The sequence below is a fragment of the Nyctibius grandis genome, chromosome 11 (assembly GCF_013368605.1).
Source record: "Nyctibius grandis isolate bNycGra1 chromosome 11, bNycGra1.pri, whole genome shotgun sequence".
NCBI lineage: Eukaryota > Metazoa > Chordata > Aves > Nyctibiiformes > Nyctibiidae > Nyctibius > Nyctibius grandis.
In genome coordinates this window covers 12,077,155-12,099,292 of record NC_090668.1, presented here as the reverse complement: position 1 = coordinate 12,099,292, position 22,138 = coordinate 12,077,155, and the positions used below count along the sequence as shown (strand labels likewise).

The 22,138-nt window shown below is 38.9% G+C and overlaps 1 long non-coding RNA gene across 1 annotated transcript in view; it reads left to right on the top strand.

The window, feature by feature from the left end:
- Positions 1-263: 263 nt before the first annotated feature.
- The window catches only part of LOC137668588 (uncharacterized), a 132,518-nt gene continuing 110,643 nt past the window's right edge, over positions 264-22,138 (top strand). The window contains exons 1-5 of the long non-coding RNA XR_011048959.1: positions 264-399; positions 2,706-2,824; positions 3,199-3,258; positions 16,721-16,842; positions 18,273-18,334. This is a non-coding gene — a long non-coding RNA (uncharacterized lncRNA). The remainder of the gene's footprint in view (positions 400-2,705; positions 2,825-3,198; positions 3,259-16,720; positions 16,843-18,272; positions 18,335-22,138) is intronic.

Below are 22,138 nucleotides of genomic sequence, written 5' to 3'. Positions count from 1 at the left end.
CAATTGCTGAGGAAACTGGATATAACCAGGTTATTCAAAGGGAAAAAATTAAGCCATCCGTACTTGCCAAGTGTGCCTTCACATCTGTTAATTGTAAGGGGATGATTTTAAAAAAAAAAAGAGAAGTCATAGTTTAGGGCCTAGTTCAGCAAGGCCTGGAAATGTGTACTTTGCAAAAACAGGCTTTTCAGTGAAGCCCTCACACATGCTGGTGCTCACAGAAATAAAACATGTTTTTCAGGGCTCTGCTGCGGGAGGAAAGCCGGCCTCCATGGCGGGGCCAGGGCTCGGCAGACTGCGTCCTGCGAAGCTGTGAGGGCACCCCAGTCTGCCCTTCACCAAGAAATTATTGTTGTAGTTGTCAGTGTTGTGTCGCTATTATCTGGTCAGCAGTATATGGTAAGGAGAAATGAGCAGTGTTTTAAAAACATTGAAGAACGGAAAATGTCACTGTTGTTGCTATTATTAGATTATGATTGTACTGTTTTATTATTACGTTAGTACATTACTCTTATCCACAACATCACGTTTCTGAGTTCAGCACAGTCATTTTAACATAAAATAGTTAGTTTTTTACTTCAGAAAATATTTATTTTAGTTTAGCGTGCACACAGGTTTAAACTTAAAGACAAGTCTTGTTCAGCTCTGCTTGCTCAAGTGAATGCAAGTTTGTGGCATATTTTATAGTGTGATTCACTTCTTACTGAAATGCTGATTTCAGTAAGAAAATTTAAAAAATCAAAATCATTATCTCAAACTGTTATGTTCAGGTTTCTTGGTTGTTGATTTTAAAATACCATCCCACAAGAAACACAGTGTTGTCATTGCCCATTATTTTATTGTGAGCTTTTAAATATTCAATAGGGTTTCTTCGGGGGTTTTGTTTGGGTTTGTTTTTTTTTTTTTAACACTCCATCACCTGCACCTGTCATATATGAAAATTTTGGCTTTGTTTGTGTAAGGTGATTTTCTATGCCTGGAAATATCAGCTCTAGAGGTAAAATCTTTTCTTATCCAAGCATCCAATGCTTCCTATGTTTACAAATAAATAAATACATTGGCCAATCCCTGTGATTTTCTGTTTGGAAGCTGGCTTAATTTTTGCTGTTTGGAATTGTCAATACTGAAAATAACTAGAGCAGAGGATGAAAGCATGTTCTGTGCTTGCTCAAATAAACTCTCAAGATATTTAGGTGTTCTAAGTGGTCTTTCAATTTTAGGCAATAAGCTATTTTTATGTAAAGATTACTTTCATTAAGTTGTATAGATGTTTTTCTAATGGGAAGTTTTTTGTAAACTTCCTTTGACAGTTGAATAGTAATTAAAATGTAAATAAATGAATACTCAATAACTGGAAAACCTTGCACACCTCTGAAACAGAACAAAATTGTTTAAGTAACAGACTATATAAAGTAGTTTAATGTTATTGAACTGTTAAAGCTCTAAATTTTAAGATACAAGGCTATTATCTAAATTTTAAGATACAAGGCTATTATCAAATTGTGACACAATCCTTCTTTCTAACATCTTTAAATGTACATATTTTATAAGTAAGTTTACATACAAATACGGCATTTGGAAGCTTTTGGACAAAATGCATTAATTTCATCTTTCATGAGCTTTTGTACATCTTGCCTTGCAGAGTACTTAGGGGGCATGAGTATTTTCGAAGATATCTGTGACATCTGTTCTTAATATTCTAACATGTTTCTTCTGTGTATGTTTGATAGACAACATACTTTTGGCAGTCTTTGTTATTAGAATTGCCAAAATGTTGATATTAATTTGAGGGCATTGGTTTTCAATGAGTGCAAGCCAGAATGAGCTTTTCAGAGACTCATCTTTGGAACCAAGTTATTTCTAGAAAGCCAAATGTTTCGACATTCTTTTTAGGTAATCAGAAATAGATTTATAATAGAATAAGGAAACGATTTCTGTTCAGGAACAGTTGTTCAAATATATCTGCTCCCTCATCTTTATTTCTGATCTGTGTATTTTAAAATATAACACTGTGTTAGAACTCCATCCAAGTACCAGCCCCCGGGATTTTGCTTCGCTAGGTACTTAACCCTCCTAAATGCCCATTTAAAGTGCATGGATATGAGTGTATAAATGGCATTTCATTAAGAGATTTTCTGAGACTTAGATGTTACAGTGTTGAGCGCTATGCTGTGCAGTTTTTAGAAGTCGTGAGTACAGCCATGAGTTATACAACATGTGAGAAGCCCCCTCTGAAAGAGCCATGCAAAGTCTAGATCACACCAGAAAGTAAAAAGAGAGCCAGTAAGGAAGTACCTCTAGGTACACTGGATTTGCAGTCTGGTTCCTGACAGAAGAAAAGGTTCCTACGTATTTCTTTTCAGAAGTTAGGTGACTGTCATTTCTCTGAAATCGCACCATCCAATGACTGTAGAATTCAGCTGGAATTAAATCCCTTTATTGCAGAAAGCCTATTTCCTTCAAGTTTATTTCTTGTATGTCTCTGAAGAATTCATTAGCCACAGGCCTGCAAACCGTTCTGTACTGGTGTAAGCTTATGTTCTCTGGGGAAGCTGTTATCCAGATTAGCAAGCCTTGGGAAGAGGGAGAACATGGCCTGGGTTTCTACCTGTCTGACACGTGGAAGGGAAAGATTAGGTTCCAGTTGCTTTTTGAAGGATTATTGAGGTTGGACAAGCTATATAACCCACCTTTTCCTACTCCAGAAAGGCAGACGAGGCTGCAGCTACTTTTTCTGATGAGGCCAACGTGAACCATGAGAATGTATACTGGATCAGACACAAGCTGATGACTGCATGAATCCTGATGGGCCCTGGTGTGAGAAGTAAGTGCTGAGTTGTATAGCCCTCCCAAGATTGTGGCGTGTCAGAATGCACACTTTAGGTACATTTGGAAGCCAAGCTTTAGGTACCAAAGAAACTTCAAGGATATAACTGGAGCATAGATGGAAATGAGGTACCTTCAGTTAGAGAACAATTGGGAGAGAGTTTTCAACACTGCGCTGCAGTTTTTAGTCTATGTGTGATACTCAAAGCAGAACTTAAGTGGGAGCTGAGTGTGTATCAGCTTTATCCATTGGACCTACTGGTGTAAAAAAGCTGAGGTTTAGCCCTGTGTGACCAAGACTGACTACTGGGGATATTTTATACATAAGATACATGAGCCAAGGATCTTATCTTATGTTTATATCCATTTCAGAATCTGCAGAAACAAATGTGAAAAGTCCATGCAGACATTTGAAATCCTGTCCCTGTCAAGGTAAGAGAGACATTTCAAAACAACTTCATCACAGATCAAATCTTGTAACGTGATATTTAATTTTGACGGTGGATGTTTCTCTTATTACAAAAAGCAAATTAATTAAGCTGCTTTACTGATAGTTTTGCCCTATGTTACAAATATTTATTGGCCAAAGTAGTTATTTATAATCCTGTAAATTCAGTGTAACTTCAGTGATGAGAAATTCACCCAGAAGTGGAGAAACACAAATCCACTCACAGTCGTTTTTACCTTGACTCATTCCAACTCTATGAGAATTTTATATGTTATTTCTTCCCCCACCCCAATTAGTTTTGCTAGAATGAAATCCCTAAACGTGACATCTGTAGTAATGGTTATTGTTCTGTGGCTGTAAGGATGGCTATGGATTCTTATCTGTTCAGCATGGGGAAAGAATATGCTTTATAATGCATGAGATACCAGCAAAATTTTTTATTGAACTGCCTGAATAGAACAGACACACAGATCAGAAAGTATCTCTGAATTGTTATTTTGAGTACCATTCTCTTAGTGGTGATATTTTTATTTCTGCCATAGTTTAGCTAAATTATCCATTTCCTGTAGGAAACAAATGATGTATAAATTTTCACTATCACTTGTGTAGCATGGTTTCCTAAATCCAGCATTTTGTACTATGTGGATTTTGGCTTCAGCTGCCACAATTTGAGGGTTTTATGTGCAGTCAGTATGAACTAGGCATGCGTCCTGATATACCTGATGCTGTGTGTCAATCTGGGCATTCAGACTTTTGCAACTGTAAGAACAAGTCTGCAGCATTTATATAAGCGATACAGCCGTCTCCTGAATGTCCCTTATATTTCCTCTCAAACGTTCCCTATAATGTCTCTGTTGACTCACTGGCTTTAAATGAAGCAAGTGAATATTGATACAAGATAAGTAATAAATAACTATGCAAACACGCATAAAATGTGGCTAAAAACTGAAATGGCAAACAGCAAACAACAAATAAGGGCCAAGTCGCCCCTCATCCCTTTGCTAAGATGTGCAATTTCGCTTTTTCTCAGTAGATGTCAGCAACACTACAAACTTGACCAGGTTACCGCTTCGAGAGTCCTGTTTACAATTTTAATTAGTTTTCCAATTTTAGTTTTGCAAAGGAATAGCCCGTCTAAACCAGTGGAATCTACTGGCCTCTGAGACAGGATTAGAGACTGCTATTCAGCATCTTAGAATAATGTTGTGGTCCCTGTAATGCAGAACTCGTACAGAACTTAGTAGAGGGGCTTATTGCTACATTTTTAGAATTTTCTGAACGTTTACCTCACATTTGCCCTCCAGGCAAACCTGAAGTAATATTAGATGTCTAATATTTTGCTTCTTTCTGTGAAGTAAATCAAAACCGTGGGAATGTTTTCGTATAATTTGATTTACTCCTGTCTCCTACAATACATCTTCAACACTGTTCAATTAACTCTCTGCCTGCTACAAGAAAGAGGCACAATCATATTCTGACTGAAAGCAATGGCAAGTGTTCTGTTGGCTTTGCTGGGAGTTGTGTCAGCCCCAAAGGAGTTCACAACCACAAAGGAAGGATGTGGAAGGAAGTTTCTTTCTAGAATTTTGTGTGTGTGCGTACAGCAGGGAGAAAAAGGGTTGTTTATTTCTCTGTGTAAGGAGCATTCATTTTGCTGCATATTATAAAATAAACAGAAATATTTCAAAATCATCATGTACATGAAATGGGGACTGGAGAATAAACATTCCAGTGTTTATTTGGTTAGAAATGAAGAAATTTCTTTATCTCCTGATTCTTACAGGAGAGTGTTTTCCTTCATCTGATGTCCAGCAGGAATCTTTAATTTTTTGTGATATATTGGGTACTTGTGAAACATGGCAGATTTGCACTTTTGGAAGTTAAGATCATACCTTCAGAAACAGGATCAGCCCAGAAAGCAGCAGTGAGCATCTCCCCGCGTGCCTGTCACCATCTCTTTGGCGAGAGCACCAAAATGAGCAGCACTAAGAACGAGAGGCCTGTTCAGCCACAGGCAGTGCTGGGGACATTTTGTGTAGTCTTCACTTGTCTGTAGGGAAACGGGCTGTGACGATTTTATCTTGGCTGCAGAGTGGGCCTATATGTGCTGTAGCCAGCTAGAGCTGGCCAGCTCCAGAGCCCAATTCCTCTAACCAGAGATGCAGCCACAAAAAAAATTTGGAGGGGAATCAGGTGGAGTAATTTTAACTTCTAGCTAAGGCAGACAAAGAGCTGTGCTCCCCAACCTGTGTTGGCTTATTAACACTGAGCAAGTATCATGCTGCTGGCAACATCGTACTTTGTTTTCTATGTACTCCTCAGAACATTTTTATTTCCTGTGTCACAAGCAACGTTACAATGTGTTGCCTTCAAGCCACAGGCTGGGAGCCACCATGTCATAGTATTCCCTTTATGTTCTTGTTCCCTAAATTCTCTGTCCCTTCCTATGATCTGTCCCTTTTGGTGTTCTCTCCTTCAGTGTCCTCTCCTGCCTCACTGTCCTCTGTTCCTATGCATATCAAGTGGTCTTTGATCCTTTTCTGCTTGTCAGTTGACCTATTCTATATCAATCCTTTTCAATGAAAACTTTTCTCATAACCCTACAGGGGTGGGCTGGGAGATGCTCTCTGGCAGGCAAGTGCTGCCAAAGGAATAATTACCAGTTCTAGGGATGGGTCCAAAACACGGGGGAGCCAGTGAAGTTTGGGCCCCCCACATGGGCCCATCGATGTCTGGGTCTCAGCCCGGCTAGATGAAGCAGACAAGGAGAAGCAGTTTGCCAAACTGAGCATGGGGTATGTGGCTCCAGGGTGATGAGGCAGCAGCAACATGGAGCAAATTTTACTTAGAGGCATCTGTTAGCAGCCATTTGGGATCTAAACTAAATGACCCCAGTGTAATCCTGTTCTGCTGCCTCCATTGTTCTGGACTCCTTTCTTACTTGCATTGCCAGCAGGAGGAAGCTGGTGGCTTTGGCGCTCTCTCTGACTCCTTCTTTGGCTCTGCTTGTTGAATGGGTCTGTTTCTGACTCTGTTCAGCTGTTGAGCAAGTCTGTTTCTTAGGCTTTGGCTTGCTCCACAGGGTGTGAAGTAGGGAATGCTGAATCTGCCAGTGCTTTGAAGAACATTAGATTTGGAGATGCAGTCTTTACTACTTCATCTCAGACTGAAACCGAAAGGAAGTGGAAAGATCGTGTCTAGTGTCTGCCTGAATGTGTTGGAGAAAATGTCTTCCTAGCTCTTTCTGAGGTTACGTGTATTGCTAATAATGTTCTGAATTTACATCTGAGAATATCAGGCAAGCGTTGCCTCTGTGTTACAGGAGTTGAAATCAACGTGCAAAAATAATGAGTTAGCCCAGAGTTTACAAGAAGACTCAAGCAATTTGGTGGCAGAGTGACAGGAAATCTCCCCATCTTCAGGGTTGTACATAGTGACAGAGCCAGAAGTACTAAAAAAGTGTAGTGCCAAACACCATGTTAGGGTTCATTGTCTTCATGTAGGTCTCCTAGGAAGCTTCTGAAAGATGAACTTTTGCAATGAGGTTGAGCATACAGCTACACTGTTGGGTAATTTAGGGTGGTAAGTAGTTGGTGCTTAAGTCACAGTAAGAATGTTCCTAACTTAATACCTGCTACAGTATGAAAGAAGAGATATATAACTTAGTTTAACTTCATGCTTGTGACAACTTTTTCAAGTCATGATTACTGCACTGGTGGACTGGTTTAGTTGAAAAGGGAGGTGGTGGCAGGTCTGAGTTTTCCTTTAAATATGACTTCACCAGAAGAGTGGGCATAAGTTTTTATTAATAGTAACAATATTGAGCATAACATCAAAACAAGGTTTAACTATTATATGGTTGCATATCTAAATATGAAAAATAAGACTATGAGTCTTTCTGCATGTGCACTATTTCCTAAACCTGATTTTTGGGCCTTATGTACATCAACAATAACGGACCAGTCCAGCCAAAATTTACTTCCACAGCTGCTGGCCTTAGGAAGTTCCCTGGGCCTCCTGTGTTCTGCAGCTGCAGAGGCTATTCCCTGCTCTACAAAAGAATCTCCCCTCTCCTGTGACTGCAAATGCTGAATGAGACATCCTGTAACACCCTGTTCAGAGGGGCAGAGCTGACAGCTGAAGGCCAACCTTGGCATTTTACTCTTTGTAGCTAATGACAGGTGGTGCATAACCATGAGCAATGAACCCCTTAGGTCCTAAAATAGGAGAGGAGGTTTCTGGGGAATTATTATAAAAGTTCATTGCCCAAAGGTCTTGGTGCTGGTTCTGCTCCAGAGAGAGTAAGGAGGAGAGATGTTAAGCAGAGGTTTAAAGAAAAAAAAATCTGGCATATTAGAGTATTGCAACATCTTAGGCGAGTGCAGAGAGCACATTTCTCCACATACAGCAAGAGTAAGCCCAGGAGAACTGCTGCATGAAATGTTTCTTACAGAACCACACAAAACTTGCCTACTTTCAAGTTTTGCTCTGCATTTAGATATAAAACTGTCTGTTGTAAGTTTCACTTAAATTCCTTAATTTGCACCTTTCAAACGACTTGAAGCCCACTTACGGTTTTGCAAATGAAACCTGATGGTTGGTTTCAAGTGAGTTTCATTTGAGCTTTTAACATTCTTGTTCAAACCTGAAACTCAAAGTGAAATTCAGGGGGCGCAAAAACACGTATATGGAAAAATCAAAGGAAAAATTCACAAGAACCTGTGCAAACCAAACTTGCAAAATTTCCTACAGCTCAGGGTCTATCCGTTTATGCAGGTTGTCTTAGTCTCCTCCTCTTTGCGATGTGGCTGTGGAGGCCAGAGGGTCTGATGGTGGTAGCTGTCAGGAGCAGTACTGCCAAAGAACTGTGATGTCTTTCCATGGTCAACTACTGTCCTTACGGGGACAGCAATTCATCCAAATCTAAATTTGTCTTCACATTCCATACATGCATCAGTAAGGCAAGAACAGTTTAAGCTCTGTTGAAAATGTGTAACTGAAGCTGAAGAAACAAGGTTTGAAGCTTATTTGGAGCAGGGAAAAGTTTTAGTAACTGAGCTGCAGCGAATGGGTAATTACAAAGAGAGCTAGGTGGTGGGGGTGGGAAACCAGATGAGTTATGAGGTTTTATCTAATTTCCATCCCTGCAGCACTTTTGGTTGGAAAACAGAAACTAAGCGTGCCTTGTTATTGCATGAAATAAATAAAACAAAACCAGAATGCTGTGGTGGCTTCTTGATTTGTAAAGCATGCAAAGGTAAAACCACCACAAGCAAAAACGATCACAAGAAGAGTGAGTCCAAGCTGAAGGGTTGGTGATACTTGCTCTTTGCAATGCACACAGCTCACAATTCTCAGCACAGCTGACCTCTTGGGAACTGATAGGAAGTCCTGCCTCTGCTTAAGTCAATGGGAATTTTGCTGTGGACTTCGGGGAAGCTGGAACTTCACAGCATAACCCATGTTGTGCAATATATTGTTCCTGGCTCTTAAAACCTTGCAAAATCTCATAGGTGGGCAAATATGCATTGTAGCGCTCTGGGTCTTCTGTTTAGCAAGAATGGGAAATTAAAGGCAGCCCATTTTTACTGCAGCTAGCTATGAAAATTGAATACATAATTGTAGAACTAACCTGACTGTAAGTGGTCTCATGTTGCTTATTCTGCTTGTTTGTATGTGCCATCCCCTCTCTTTGTCTGTGCTGTTGTCTTAAACTGCTTCAGTGCACGCAGGCTTTGGCAATACTTAGAGGAAGGGGTCCTGGTCTTGTTTGGTCTTTAGGCACTAAGGTCCACATCCTCACTACCATTCACGATGTGGGCCTCAAGTAGTAGTTGTGATAGTTAGTAGTCATTCATGTTACTAAGATAATTTAAAGTACTTTCTGTTAAGTAGACTGTCACCTCTGCTTGTAACATTAGCAACAGAGAAATGGCATGTTCAGCAACCAAATAGGGATTAATTTTTGGGCCTTGTTCATGGATATCCTTAGAGATGTGCCACCATGCCTAGGGATGATACAAGAATTTTTTTTTTCTTACGGATATCTTTTTGTCAGCTTTGAATGTGGAGTCCTATCAGGCTGCCAATCTTGCTACAAAAGTTTTTATCTTGTTCAGTCCATTTGTTGAGTTCTTCCTGCTAAGTCAGCCAAAACTTTATTTTCACTGTATGTGAAAGATCTGGCTGCTTTCAGTAGTTTATGTTTAGGGGCAGGGCAAATTCAATTCATTGACCACTTAAAAGCTGTGCATTCATAACTGAAATGGCTGGGGTTCCCTGTGTCTCCTTCCCTTGTTTCTTGTCTCTGCAAGGCTTAGGCAAGGACGAGATCTAGAGACCTTTGGAGAACTTCAAAATGGAAAAGCAATGTACTGTATCTTTTTCATTTAAGTAAGTCTACCTAAATAAATGTACAGATGAAATGGCAAAAAGCTGTTAATAAAACGGTGTGAAGCCTGAGGTATGTATTTCTTGTATAGCACGTTGGTAGGGGTCCCAAAGCAGGTCCCTATGTCCTTTTATATGCCAAAGCTGTAAATGAGTGGGAACTTAGGACTGAAACAGCACCATTAGTAGCTTCCAGGAATCTGTTCTTGTGGTGGGAAAGGCATTGCTAAGGGAAAAACAACACTTATTTTAATGAGAGTATTCATAAGGTGATATGTCAGGGTGAATTGACCTTATAAGGTCCACTTCAGGAAATATCATGGTATTATTTTGTAATAGTTTGAACCTTGGCCTTTTCCTATAAAAGCTCCAAAAAGTTTAACATCTGTAGAGGAAGCAGCTGGGATCTTGGAGGTAGAGACAGCTTGCTACACCAGTCAATAGGTATCCAAATTGAGATGCCACATCAAGAACTTTTTCAGGAAAAACAAAACAAAATAAAATGTAAGGTTTATTTCTGTGGTGGCTCATCTGGAGAAACCCTCTAATGACTGTATTGTGTTCATAAGTATGACACAAAATCAGCAGGGTGTAGCTAGTGATTTGGAACATTAAGACAGAAAAATAAGCAGGAAGAGGGCTGGTTGCCAAGGGTGTGTGAGAATCAGTTGGGGTAGGTTTTGCTTTGTCAGTGGTGTAACCAGCCTGTGAGTGCTCCTTCTGCAGTCTGCAAAGTGGGCACATAATATAGCTGCCCACACACTATGGGTTCAATGCCAGCTCTGGTTAGTTCTTTTTTTTTTTAAGTATAGATGAATAAGGGAAATTATATTTAAGCTTGTTTTAGTTGGGCATGTGATACATTAAAAAAATTGCCAGCTTATTTTCCCAGCCTTGCTTTCTGCAAGAGCCCAAATAGCTTCAGTTGCCTCATAAATCTACAGTGATTACAATGTATTTATTTATTATTATCTATGCAGACACAAAATGACCTCAGCAAAGAAGAAGCCAAAACAATTCCATGATTTTGGGAGAAAAATGATTCAGCCCCCATCTCTCTTCTACCCACAGCCTCCTTGTGGGGGCTGTGACTTTGTCTCATGCTTCAGCAGGAAACATATTTTTGGCTGAGTTTGAACTCTCTAGAGTGTGTTGGATCTTACAGGTATACTGTCAAATAGAGTTTGTATTGGACATGAGATGCTTCACTTGAGTACATCAAAGTGCTAAGGTTTCCTGTAAAATTGATCTTCATGGTATTGAATACATGACTAGTTATTTATGTTTGGTTATTACACAATTTCAAATAGTTAAAGTTAATTTCAAAGTTAAAGGGAAGAAATACTTTCTGTGCTGTGTAAGAGGGATGTGGGACCAAGTTCACTTCAGCAGAGAGCTGAGTAAATTGTTGAGAAGCATGATAAAATAGGATTGTACAGTCTTCTGGAATTTTATGTGGGTGGATGAATAGAGTACGGAAATACATTCATTTAATTTCTAAGGGATATTTGCTATGTATTGATGAAGGCACCTGAGTTCTGTTCAACACCATGGATGATATAATTGGAGATCATTAAATGAATTGGCTGTATTAGGTGTTCCACTCAATCACGTTTTACAGCGAAAAATCACAGTGTCTGACCAGATACTCATTTAATGAAGTACCAACAGTGGCCATTTCTTATAAGGTCAGGTATAGCCCCTCTCAGATTTTGGAAATTGGCAGCTTAAGAATATCATGTGCTGGGTTATTGTGTTTAATAGACATAGGCTTATCTATCTTTCATGAACTGATCAAATCCCTTTCATAAGACATTCTTATTTTGAATTCCACATATCCTATGGCAACAAGTTCGTTCTTTTGTTTGTTTTACATCATTTTATGTGGTACTCCTACTATATTCTTTTATTGTGAAAAATAATGACTAGTCATTCCCTATTCAACCATGTTTCCTTCAAGTTATCTCTTTTCAACTAAACTGTTATTTTATTTGGTTTCCCACTGTGTAGAAGCTTTTTCATATTTGTCATCTCTTATTAGTAAAGATCTCAATCATACAAATGATCTAGAGTTAGAAAGTACCAAGCACTCCATCCTCCAGTCCATTAGCAGAAAAGCAATGAGGTAGAAAAATTATTTTAAGATATTCTTCAAGACTAGATACAATTCAGGATCTGAATCTGTGTGCCACTCCATACTCCTTCCTGTAGTGGACATAATGTTCTTTCAAGGCTTGAGAACAAGTGTTAAAGACAAAATATAATTAAAGATGGAGATTAAAAAACAAAAAGTGACACCATGTGAGATGTGCTTGCCAAAGTTAGATCACAGACCATTAAACAGGTACTTAAAAAAACAGCTTGTCTAGAAAAAGTGTATCTGTTCTAGATGTTTTGCAGCAAAACATTTGTTAGAGAGCAACAGAGGACTCCTAGTGTTAGATTGTAGGAGGTGGGGATTTGTGCAGGCACTGTGGGTAAGGAGCTGCCTCAAGGAGAGAGGAGAGGGGTTCTGTTAAGAGGGGAAGTACTGGGCAGGAAGGAAGGTTATAAGTGAAGTTCCTTGGTGATCACTCAGGGGACTGGATATGTTTTATACTTTATTAATGACTTTGGCATAAAAAGAGAATGTTGAAGAAATTTGTTGATATACGGTTTGGACCCGTTGCTAATGCAGAAAGGGCAAGAATATCTTACAGGAAGAAATGGATGACCTCTAGGTTTGGAGTAATAGGAACAGGCTGAAAGTTAATGGAATGAAGTGCAAGGTCAGGCACTTTGGGATCACTGACAATTTCTGATATAAACTGAAAGCTCATTGTTTGGAAACAACAGAGGAAAGGACAGACCTGAGTATATTAGGTGATCCCAGGATAGCTAGTAGCCAGCAATTTGTTCCAGGCACAAAAAGGGCAAATGGAATTTGAGATTGACCAAGTCTTCCCAGTTGAAATAAGGAAGTATTTGTGCCCGACAAGGCATGATAAAGCTGTATCTGAATACCACGTACAACTGCAATTTTCCTTGTTGAAAAAAGGGGAACTCAAGCTGCAACAAAGCCACAGAAGAGTTACCGGGATCCTGGGAATGATAAGCTTATCTGTAAGAAGAAACTAAATTTGCAATGGTTTATTTGGCCTAGCAAAATGAAATCTGAGATCTGACTTATAAATATATTCATGGGAGAAAATACGAGAAAAGCAGTGCTATTTAAAAGACAACAATTAAACACAAACAAATTGATATAAACTGGCCTTGAGGAAATTTGAGCTGCAGTTTAGATTTCTAACTAACAGAAGAGCCAGGTTGTGGAACAAGCATAGTGGCACGGAATAAGAACAACTAACTAGTTTTATTACAGAGCTGTATCAGTTTATTAGAGGAATAGTGCAGTACGCTTTTCTGTGGATGAAGCTGATGGCATGACCCAAAAGTCTTATGGAGGAGCTTTATAATTTCTTCTTTGATCCTAAGTTACTCCCCTCTGGTTAGCACTTGTATGGCAGTGTTTTAAGGAGTGTGTAGAAATTGCATGAGATTTTATTTTTGATTCAGTGGTTAAACTTGAGAATCGGTAATGCCTTGAGGTATTTTCACTGTAGTAGATCAAACCTTGATGCTGTAGGGAAAACTACCCTTTCTAGAAGGCCACAAAATGTAACAAATACTTATGGTTTTGGAAGTGAAGGCATTAAAGCTGCACTAAAGATCATCTGTCGTTATCCCTCTGAAAGACTAGCCAATCAGTGTACAGAGCTAGAAGCTGTTCCATAGTGCCAACATTTATTCCCAATGTCATGGATTTCCAGATTTTCACATGCTCTGTTATAATTTATTTTTTATAACACTTCTTTTTCAGCAATTAATAGTACAAACGGCATTCTTAATCCACTTAATGCATTTAGATGGACCAGGCATTTTTACTTCAAAATAAAGAAAATATTTCACATTCCCAGATGAACTTGTGTTTATAACTTGCTCAAAAATACCTTTGCTGGAATCCCTTCTTATCCACTTCCATTTCTGAGTGCCCAAGGATGGAAGGTATCATGAAACCAGAATAATTTTCTTCTCATTAAAAGGACTCTTTTGACTTATACACAGTCAAAATCTTGTTGATAGAATTGTCAACATATTCACGGTGTAATCAGGATTACATGGTATTCAAAGAAGAATGTTTCATAAGTATTTCCCATTGATATCAATAGAATGCAGCAGTGTATGAAAATAAATATGCTGTGTGGAAATTTATATAGACGTCAATCAGTGTTGTATGTTCTCTGGTCAAGATAAGTTGTACTTTTGAAATGCTCTGAAGGCTGCTGTAATACTTCTATTTCAGCAGAAAAACTATTGTCCTGCTGGCAGGATTAAGCCCATGACAGCTTTTCTCCTTAATTTTTCTCCTTTTGCTGTACATGTCACCATAGGTTCATATATATAAGATTCTTAAAGACCAGCAATGCCAAAACTCCTCCTCTTCTTTTAGCCAGATGTTTCATTTTAGAAACATCTTTTTCAATGAGAGAGTAAAGTAGATTCAAACTTTTCAAAAGCGGATTACCATAAAATAAATATCCCAGAATAGTTGCAATTGAAATTTAAGTTCTTCTGACTGAAACAAAAAATGACACCAAAGGGGCTTTTAAATGATGATTCGCATGCTAATTGGCTAAAATTCTTTTTTCAAATGATAGCGTTTGTGCAGCTGTGTTTGTAATATATCCTGAAAAATATAAGATGCATTACTTAAGATATATTTCTATGCTCCTTGTGGTTTTAGGAGAACTTGTCTTGAAAGAAGGGCTTTTGTTCAGGGAACTTAGTATGCTCATTACTCACAGGAAGGATGGTGAAGTTTTTCTCAATGTTATGTTTCAACAAAAAAATTGTAGAACCCACAATCTCAAAGTTTGCGTACTGGTTTGACACATTAACAGTTTTCCATATGAAGCTTTTATTTTGTGTGACTTCTGCAGTTGGGACAATTACTGAATTGTGAAAAACTCTTTGCATATATACCAGTGCACTGTACCTCCAGATAAACATGAGTAACACTGTTGATCAGATCTTCCTAATTAAATACAGAAATACCGTTCTTTTATTTATGCATTCCTAATCTATATACAATGCAGGTTAATGCATTCTGATGTTTCCACACAGCTCCCCTCTAGTATCCTAATTTGGCTGCGTGTTTCACAAATAATCTGACCTGTGTGCATCTATCTTGAAGTTTTTGGTATATAGGTCATGTAACATTTCCTTAGTGCATAGCTAAATAAAGTGACTGTTTTCTTAAGGTCATCTAAGTAGGAGGATAAGACATGCCTTACTGGATCAGAGGAGCTCTGTGGCTCCACCTGTTGCAACAGGAGACACTCTGTAGGGAGTGCACATGAGCCTATAGTCGGTTCTCCTTAGACTCCCCAGCATCTCCAGTTGTTATATAGGGCTATCCGTGTGTACAGTCCACCAATAATCATTGTATATTATCCACTTATGGACCTATTGTCCATGACTTTGTATAATCCCTTTCTGAACTTGCTGGTACACTCTGTCCTTGCCACCTCCTGTGGCAGCAAGGTCAGGAAGTATACTGCCCACTGTGTAAAGAAGTACTTTATGTTTTGTGTTACATGTTCATTCAGTGCCTCCTAATAACCCTAAAATTGCAGGATTTCTGTGAATAAAATTTCTACATTCGTTTTTTGCAATTCCTTCATTGTTCTGGGAATCCTGATTGTATTGCCTCTTGATCATCTCTCCAGACTGATAAATCCTATAGTTTTTGGTCTCTCCTTGTAAGTCAGCTGCTGCAAACCATTGATCACTTTAGCTGCTCTCTATATTCTCTAATTCTACTGTTTCTTTTTCAAGATGCAAAGACCAGAACCCATACAATTTCTAATGCTAAGTTAACATCTGACATTGCTGATTTCCCTAAGGCTGTATTTCATCCTCTGGGCTTGATAGTATCTTACCTTTGGTGCTTAAAGGTAATGATAACTTCACTGAATTTCAACAGCATAGCTGTTGACAAAATAAACCCAGAGCGCTAAATACACAGTTGTTTAGGCTTCCCAGAAGGAATCAAGTTTGCCTGGATATGGAATGAAATTATCAGAACTTGACAAAATAAGTGAGTGGAATCTATACATGTGAAAACAGAGTGAGAGTTTGATAAATATGGCTATAACTTTAAAACTTATTTTTAAATTAATGTAAGTTGATTGTATGTTAATGAGAAAGCTGTAGCCATCGGTATGAAACATGGAAATAACTAGATTATTTTGAACAGCTTGATTAGCACTTGCAGACTAGCTCATAAAAATCCTTTTCTAGTGCTGTAGTCCTATGACATGATAAGGCCATAAAGAATTTCGCAGATTTGAATGTGACCTCATTGTTAACCGTGGCTTCTTTATTGACGGTTTAGAACAAAGCGTGGCCATAGTGCTGTTAGGGCTGATGCACCCCACAGTTTATACCTATGTGGAGTAGTCAGCCCTTCCTTCTACTGACTTGCTGTGCAATTTTTAAAAAATGAAAACAATCCCTTTGTCTCCTCTTGATTGGTACTGAAGGCTGTGATTATGAATTTCCTGAATGGAAATTTCCTTCTGAGCTAAGAAGCTGACTCTGCTCTTAACTCCAATAAAACTATTTTAATCCAAAAGCTCTAAATCTAACCCATAGCATTCTGGAAGAGTTACCTTACTCAGCCCAAATTAATTGAGTCTTTCCTTCCCTCTGCCCCCCAATCTCATTTTTGGTCTTGTCAAATATTGTTGCTAAACTACTCTTCCTTTCCTAAGCTTCAGCTTTTCTTTCTCTCCCACTGTCCCCCTCTCTCTCTCATTAGACCCAAACTCCTGATGTCTACAGATTATAACACTTCATTTTAGGGACATGGTTTAGTGGTAGACTTGGCAGTGCTAGGTTAACAGTTGGACTTCGTGATGTTAAAGGTCTTTTCCAACCAAAAGGATTCTATGATTCTATATTTTTCCACTTTTCGTCATTTTCTCGTGTTTACTTGCTTCCCTCTTTCCCCAGCTTTTTCTCCTGACACAGATGGTGTTCTCTCTTATTTTGGAATGGTCTTACAAAACAATATAAGGAAACAGCTTCATCTTCAGTTTGGCAGCTGCTGGTGTACTTCACTTGCTTAAGGACAGGTGGGTACAAAAATAAGTTACTTGGAGGTACAAATGAAAGGGAAACCACAGTCCATAAGGTATCCTGTGTTAACTGCCCTTGTCACTGCTCTGGTTCTGCCATAAGAGGAACTTCATGATGCAGTTACAGGTAGAGGAGAGAAGGCCAAGTTAACTCATGCTCATGACAGTTAAGTGGTGTGTAAGAGCACACACAGAAGTAGTTACCATGGAATGACAGACATTTGAGGTATATATATCACTACAGATATAACCCAGCTTTCAGGTAACCTCCTAGCTTTCAGGTAGCCTCCTGGTAGTCTGTGAGGAATGCAAATAACTTTCTGTTTTACTGGCATTATTATCTACCTTCAATTGCCAAACCGATTGCAGCAATGTAGAGTGCCCTCACCGGGTGAGTGCTGAAGCATCTGCCTGTGACTAGCGTGGGGTCATCATCCTGGAAGGAACTTGGAGGCTGGAAGGAAGCAGAGGCACTGTGGCTGTGTAACTGGGGCCATGGACAAAGCCAAATTACTGTTCCACTGGAAGGGAGAAATAAACCTAGCTGTGATTTTTGGGTTTGCTTAAAAAAAAAGAAAAAGTAGTCTTGGGCATACATAGGAAGTAATAGAAGCAGAATGGAAAAGGCTGCCTATAGTTTTGACTTGTTTCCTTTCATCATTTTAAAGACAGTGCAATGTTTGGTCTACAGCTGTGTCTTGCACCGATGAAGCCATGCGGGCAGCTTCACTGCCTTGTCTCCCTTAAGTGTCAGGTATCATCTCCTCTGCTGATGTATGCTTTATTCCTTCCTTCTCCCATGACTTGTTTGTCTTCTAAGCCTCATGTAAACTGACTGTATTTCTCTAACCAAGCCTGGAAAGCAGAAAAGAAATGAGCATATTCTGTCTCTACAAAGAAAGAATGAAGGGAAATAAGCAAGGAAAATAAACAAGGAAAATAAATAACAAATCAGGAACAAATATGTAGTTTCTGTTTTCTCCCTATTTTCCTATTCATTCCTTGGAGTGCAGGAATAACTCATTTCTCATTTCCACCACAAATAAATGCTGCTGGCACTTTAAAGTCAAGGCCACATATCCCATGGTTCCCCAGGGCATTTCCCAGGAGTGCAAAGAAAGAGCTCAGAGGTTTTGAGAAGGCCATGTCTCTAGGGAAGTGTTTAGCAGAGGTAGGACTGTTTTCAGTCTTGTGTCTTTGTTCTGCAATAAGTACAAGATAATGCCCTTCGCTGAAGTTGTTAAAGTTGAGGTGAGCTGAGTTAATCCTTCAAAAATCTCTGCTACCTTTCCACTTCTTTTCCTCCATAGCAATGTACATGTTTCACTCCAAGTTGTTGTTCGTCTTTGCTGCAGTCCTATCTTACAATGTGAGGCTGGAGGGACAACTCCTGACTGGAGGGACTAATTTCTGATTCTGTGTTCTAGGTACTGAAATACAGGACTGCTCATGTATCTACTGGTTGAAAACTTTGATACTCTGGTGGTAGGTGAGTGCATAAAAACACATTTCTGCAATGCTTTTGTGGGGGTAAGAGTACTGCTGTGCATCAGATGGAAGTAACTTCTCTCTGATTAACTCATGTGGGCTGTGTGATCTGATACAGAGTTCTAATCTGCATAAGTACGTGGATTATTAATGGTAATATACTTATCTAGTTCTGTTTCTGTTACTGCCAAAACATTATTTATTTCAGTAACTCTATGTGGCAGTGAGTTTCACAGGTCGTATGAAGAAATGTTTCCTTTTCTTAGTTGTAAACCTAACTAAATGAAACTAGGCTCTAAATGTGTGTATATAACTCTTGACCTTGCGTTCTGAGAAGTGGAGCAGGTCCTCTTTTTTCATCAAAAGATCTTCACTTGATTAAAAAGTTTTCATTGCCTAAGTTCTGCTAGTCACATCACATATAGCAAAAATAAACACACCAGCTGATGAATGGAGGACAAGTTCCAAGGCTAGGAGAGGGGGGGTTGTCACCTACAGCTGCACAGGAAAATTAAGATTTATTCTTGCTTTGTTTCTGTATGCAGTATGTTTCTCATAGACAAGCTGAACTTCTGCATTTAAATACATAAGCTGTGTATACGCTTAATTTTAAATATGAGGATAATCCTATCACTTACGTTGAGTTCATTTTGTAAGACGTTGCCAAGTCAAAGCTTTAATTGCACACATTTTTTTAAATCCTGCAACACTTCAAACAGTGATCCAGGCGTAGGATCTTTGCATTGACCTCCTAATGTAACAGGAGCAGCATTTGAGAATATTATTTTACTTAACGGATTTGAAAATTAATTAAGTTAAAAATAACTATGCAATGTTTTCATCAACAGATGTCTTAAGTACATTTCAAATTAGGGTATCATCTCCAATCGTTATTGTCCCTTTACACCTGAGGAAACTGAAACATGTAGAAGTTAAGTGCTTGCAAGAATATTAGAACCAGGGAAACAGGAAAGTCGTGTTAGTTCATCCTCTGAACCCAGGCCAGAGCCTTAGCTAGAGGCCCAAACTGCTTCAAAATTCTGGCTAAATGTACTTACGTATATTTTCATAATTCTTACGATTCAATCAAATTAGATATTAGAATTAGAGGCCCAGTCATATATATCTTGAAGATTACGAAAGTCTTGTTCTCGAGTTTGCTGAAGGTAAGAGTGAGCCTTCAGTTCCCAGAAGTTGTGTATCATTTATTGTGTATTCTTATTTAAGGTGTGTTCTATTTCCCAAGCCTTTTTCTATGGACCTATAAAAGAGAATTAATTCTACTATTTAACAGTTTGATTAGAGGAAGGTTAACATGGAGGGGGCGGTGGTAATTTATTCAGTACTGCCTCTTTTTAGTCAGTCATTGATTCTTTGTGTGATTATCTGGATGCATCACTGTTTCTTCATTTATGGCTAGTTTACATATTTGAGGGAAAAAAACCAGACTAGCACTGGAAACAAAAATGTCAGTTTATTTAACAACATGGCTAATTTACAAAAACAGGCTATTAATGGAAACAAAAATATTCAAATGCTTGTTGGACCTACATGTATTTGAATCATTCAGTTGAAAGGATTTGAAGGTCAGGCTTGTATTCCACTTAGACACAGTAGTGACAGAAAATGATTGCACTTCATTTAGGTGTTTCTTCAAGTTACCCAAAGGCATAATATTTGCAACCCCTACTTAAATACCTGATGAAATTAATTTAATTGTAAGGAAGCTATTTCATATTGTTAGGGCACTGTATGTCTTCGCATTTGACAAGTACCAGCATTTAACCTTTTAATTGAAAATTACTTTGGGGATCCTGCCAGAAACTGCAAACTGAAAACACTAACCCCCATTACTGCGTCATGTAATACAATAGGTACAAAGTCAGATGTCCTTGACGGGCACACTCTGGGGCTGCATGGGTGGGAAGTTCTGTGTCCTTCCAGAATGAGCTTCCTTCTGCTACAAAGGCTGATTATACAGTTTAAGGATCATTTCATTATTTCTATATACAGATACTTGTAAGAAGATAAATTGATTATTCCCCCTTACAGAAGTGCTTTTACTTGATATTGTTTAAGGCAGGAGCAGTGCTTCAAGGGAAAGAAAAGTTTTATTATTTTTTTATGTCTGGATTTTTGGAATATGTGAATTTTTATATGGGGGAGGGAGGGGAGGGAGCCAGGGAGAAGTATTCCTTTACATCTTCCAAAAGAATTGGAGTAGGAAGCTGCAGTAAGGTATAGGATTAGTGAAGATCTCCAGTAGTAATATCTATGCACAGCTCAGGTTGTGCAGCCACAGCAGTTCCTAAGAGAGGATGAGTGCAGCTCCAGACCATGCCACAAGGACTGTGTAAGGGTTTCATTTAGCTCTGTTAAATACGCTTAGTTAGAAGCTGCCCAGTGTTACTCTTTTGTCTGTAACTGTGTTTTCAGAAGTACTTTCTAACCATGGACTTAAATTGATGATGATCCTTGACAGTTCCAATGTTGTTGTCCGGAGTTGGGTACCTAGAAGCTGAGACAAATGAGATGTGTTTTCAGACCCTCACAGTGTTTTGGCTGTTCTGAACACCACAGCTGTAGGAAAGTGGAAGTTAAAGAGACCATAAATCAGGAATTTTTTCTCTACTAATTTAATTCATGGAGAGGTACCAGGATTACCCACTGCCAGTTAAAGGTTCTTCAGCATTGCAGGCAAAACTAGATTTCACTGCCTTGAGGACAGGACCTGGGCCATATCTGAGCTAGGAATGGGAAGTTAAGGTTGATCTGGGGAACAGACCTGGTGAAACAGATTTGCTGCTCTCTGGTGCTTTGAAGATGGTGACTGCTGTTGCTTCTTTGAAGCTTCTTCCTGCCTTTGGTGGAAGGGAAAGGAGAGGGAACAAGGCTGGCTTCTTATGGGTTTGCTGTAACAAAACAAGTCTCAGAGTTGTAACTGTTTGGCCTTCATTGCATTTGGTTGAAATGAGTGAATGGGTTTAAAATTTAATGACAGATGGAAAGAAAGATAGAGCATGTGATTGTGTAAGGTTCCTTCCGCTAGGAGGCCAGCCTGAAATGAAGAAATGTTAGTTTTAACTCAGTGTCTTTAAAATTTAGATTGTGCAGCTTAAAAACCTGTGTTATTGTGAGCTCTTTCGAATAGAGGTCAATTTTATGAGACAGCATGCATGAGTGCTGAAAAAGCTTTTGTGTAAAAATGTGGGCTATGGTTTGATCAAAGTAGAATGCATATAAACTGTTCTCATGCAAATTATCTTGAAAAAGTGTGCAATGGTATAAACCCTTTCCAGAAAGGAGACTCAAGTGAAGTGAGGAATTGTAGCTACGTTGTTCTGCAGCCTGGTAGGGGAGCATGCTGCAGCTTTAAGTGACTTGCATTGGTAACTCCTCTTTCCATGGTTAAGTTTTCATGGAGTCCCATAGCCTCTGGGTGGTAATATAGAAAGGCTGGAATTTCAGTTTCTAAATAAATTCAAACCCAGTTTAACTGGCAACACAAAACATTTAAAAAAATAAATCTTGTCAAGTAAGGAAGAATTCAGTCTGTCAATAAACTGAACATGTGTAAATGACCTGTGAATGGGAAGTAAGAGATGATATTATGTAAAAGTAGGGGCTAAGCTGTGATTATAGGAATAGGAAGGAATACACAAAACTTGGCTCTGTGAGTGTGTGCTGCAGAAATACTGTGCCAAACTAAAGGAACGTAGAGCCTCTGGAATTAGATCTGGAAAGAAGCTGTAGTTAGTTACTGTTACTTGCATAGGCATGGTTTGTGCATGTCATGTGCAGATAC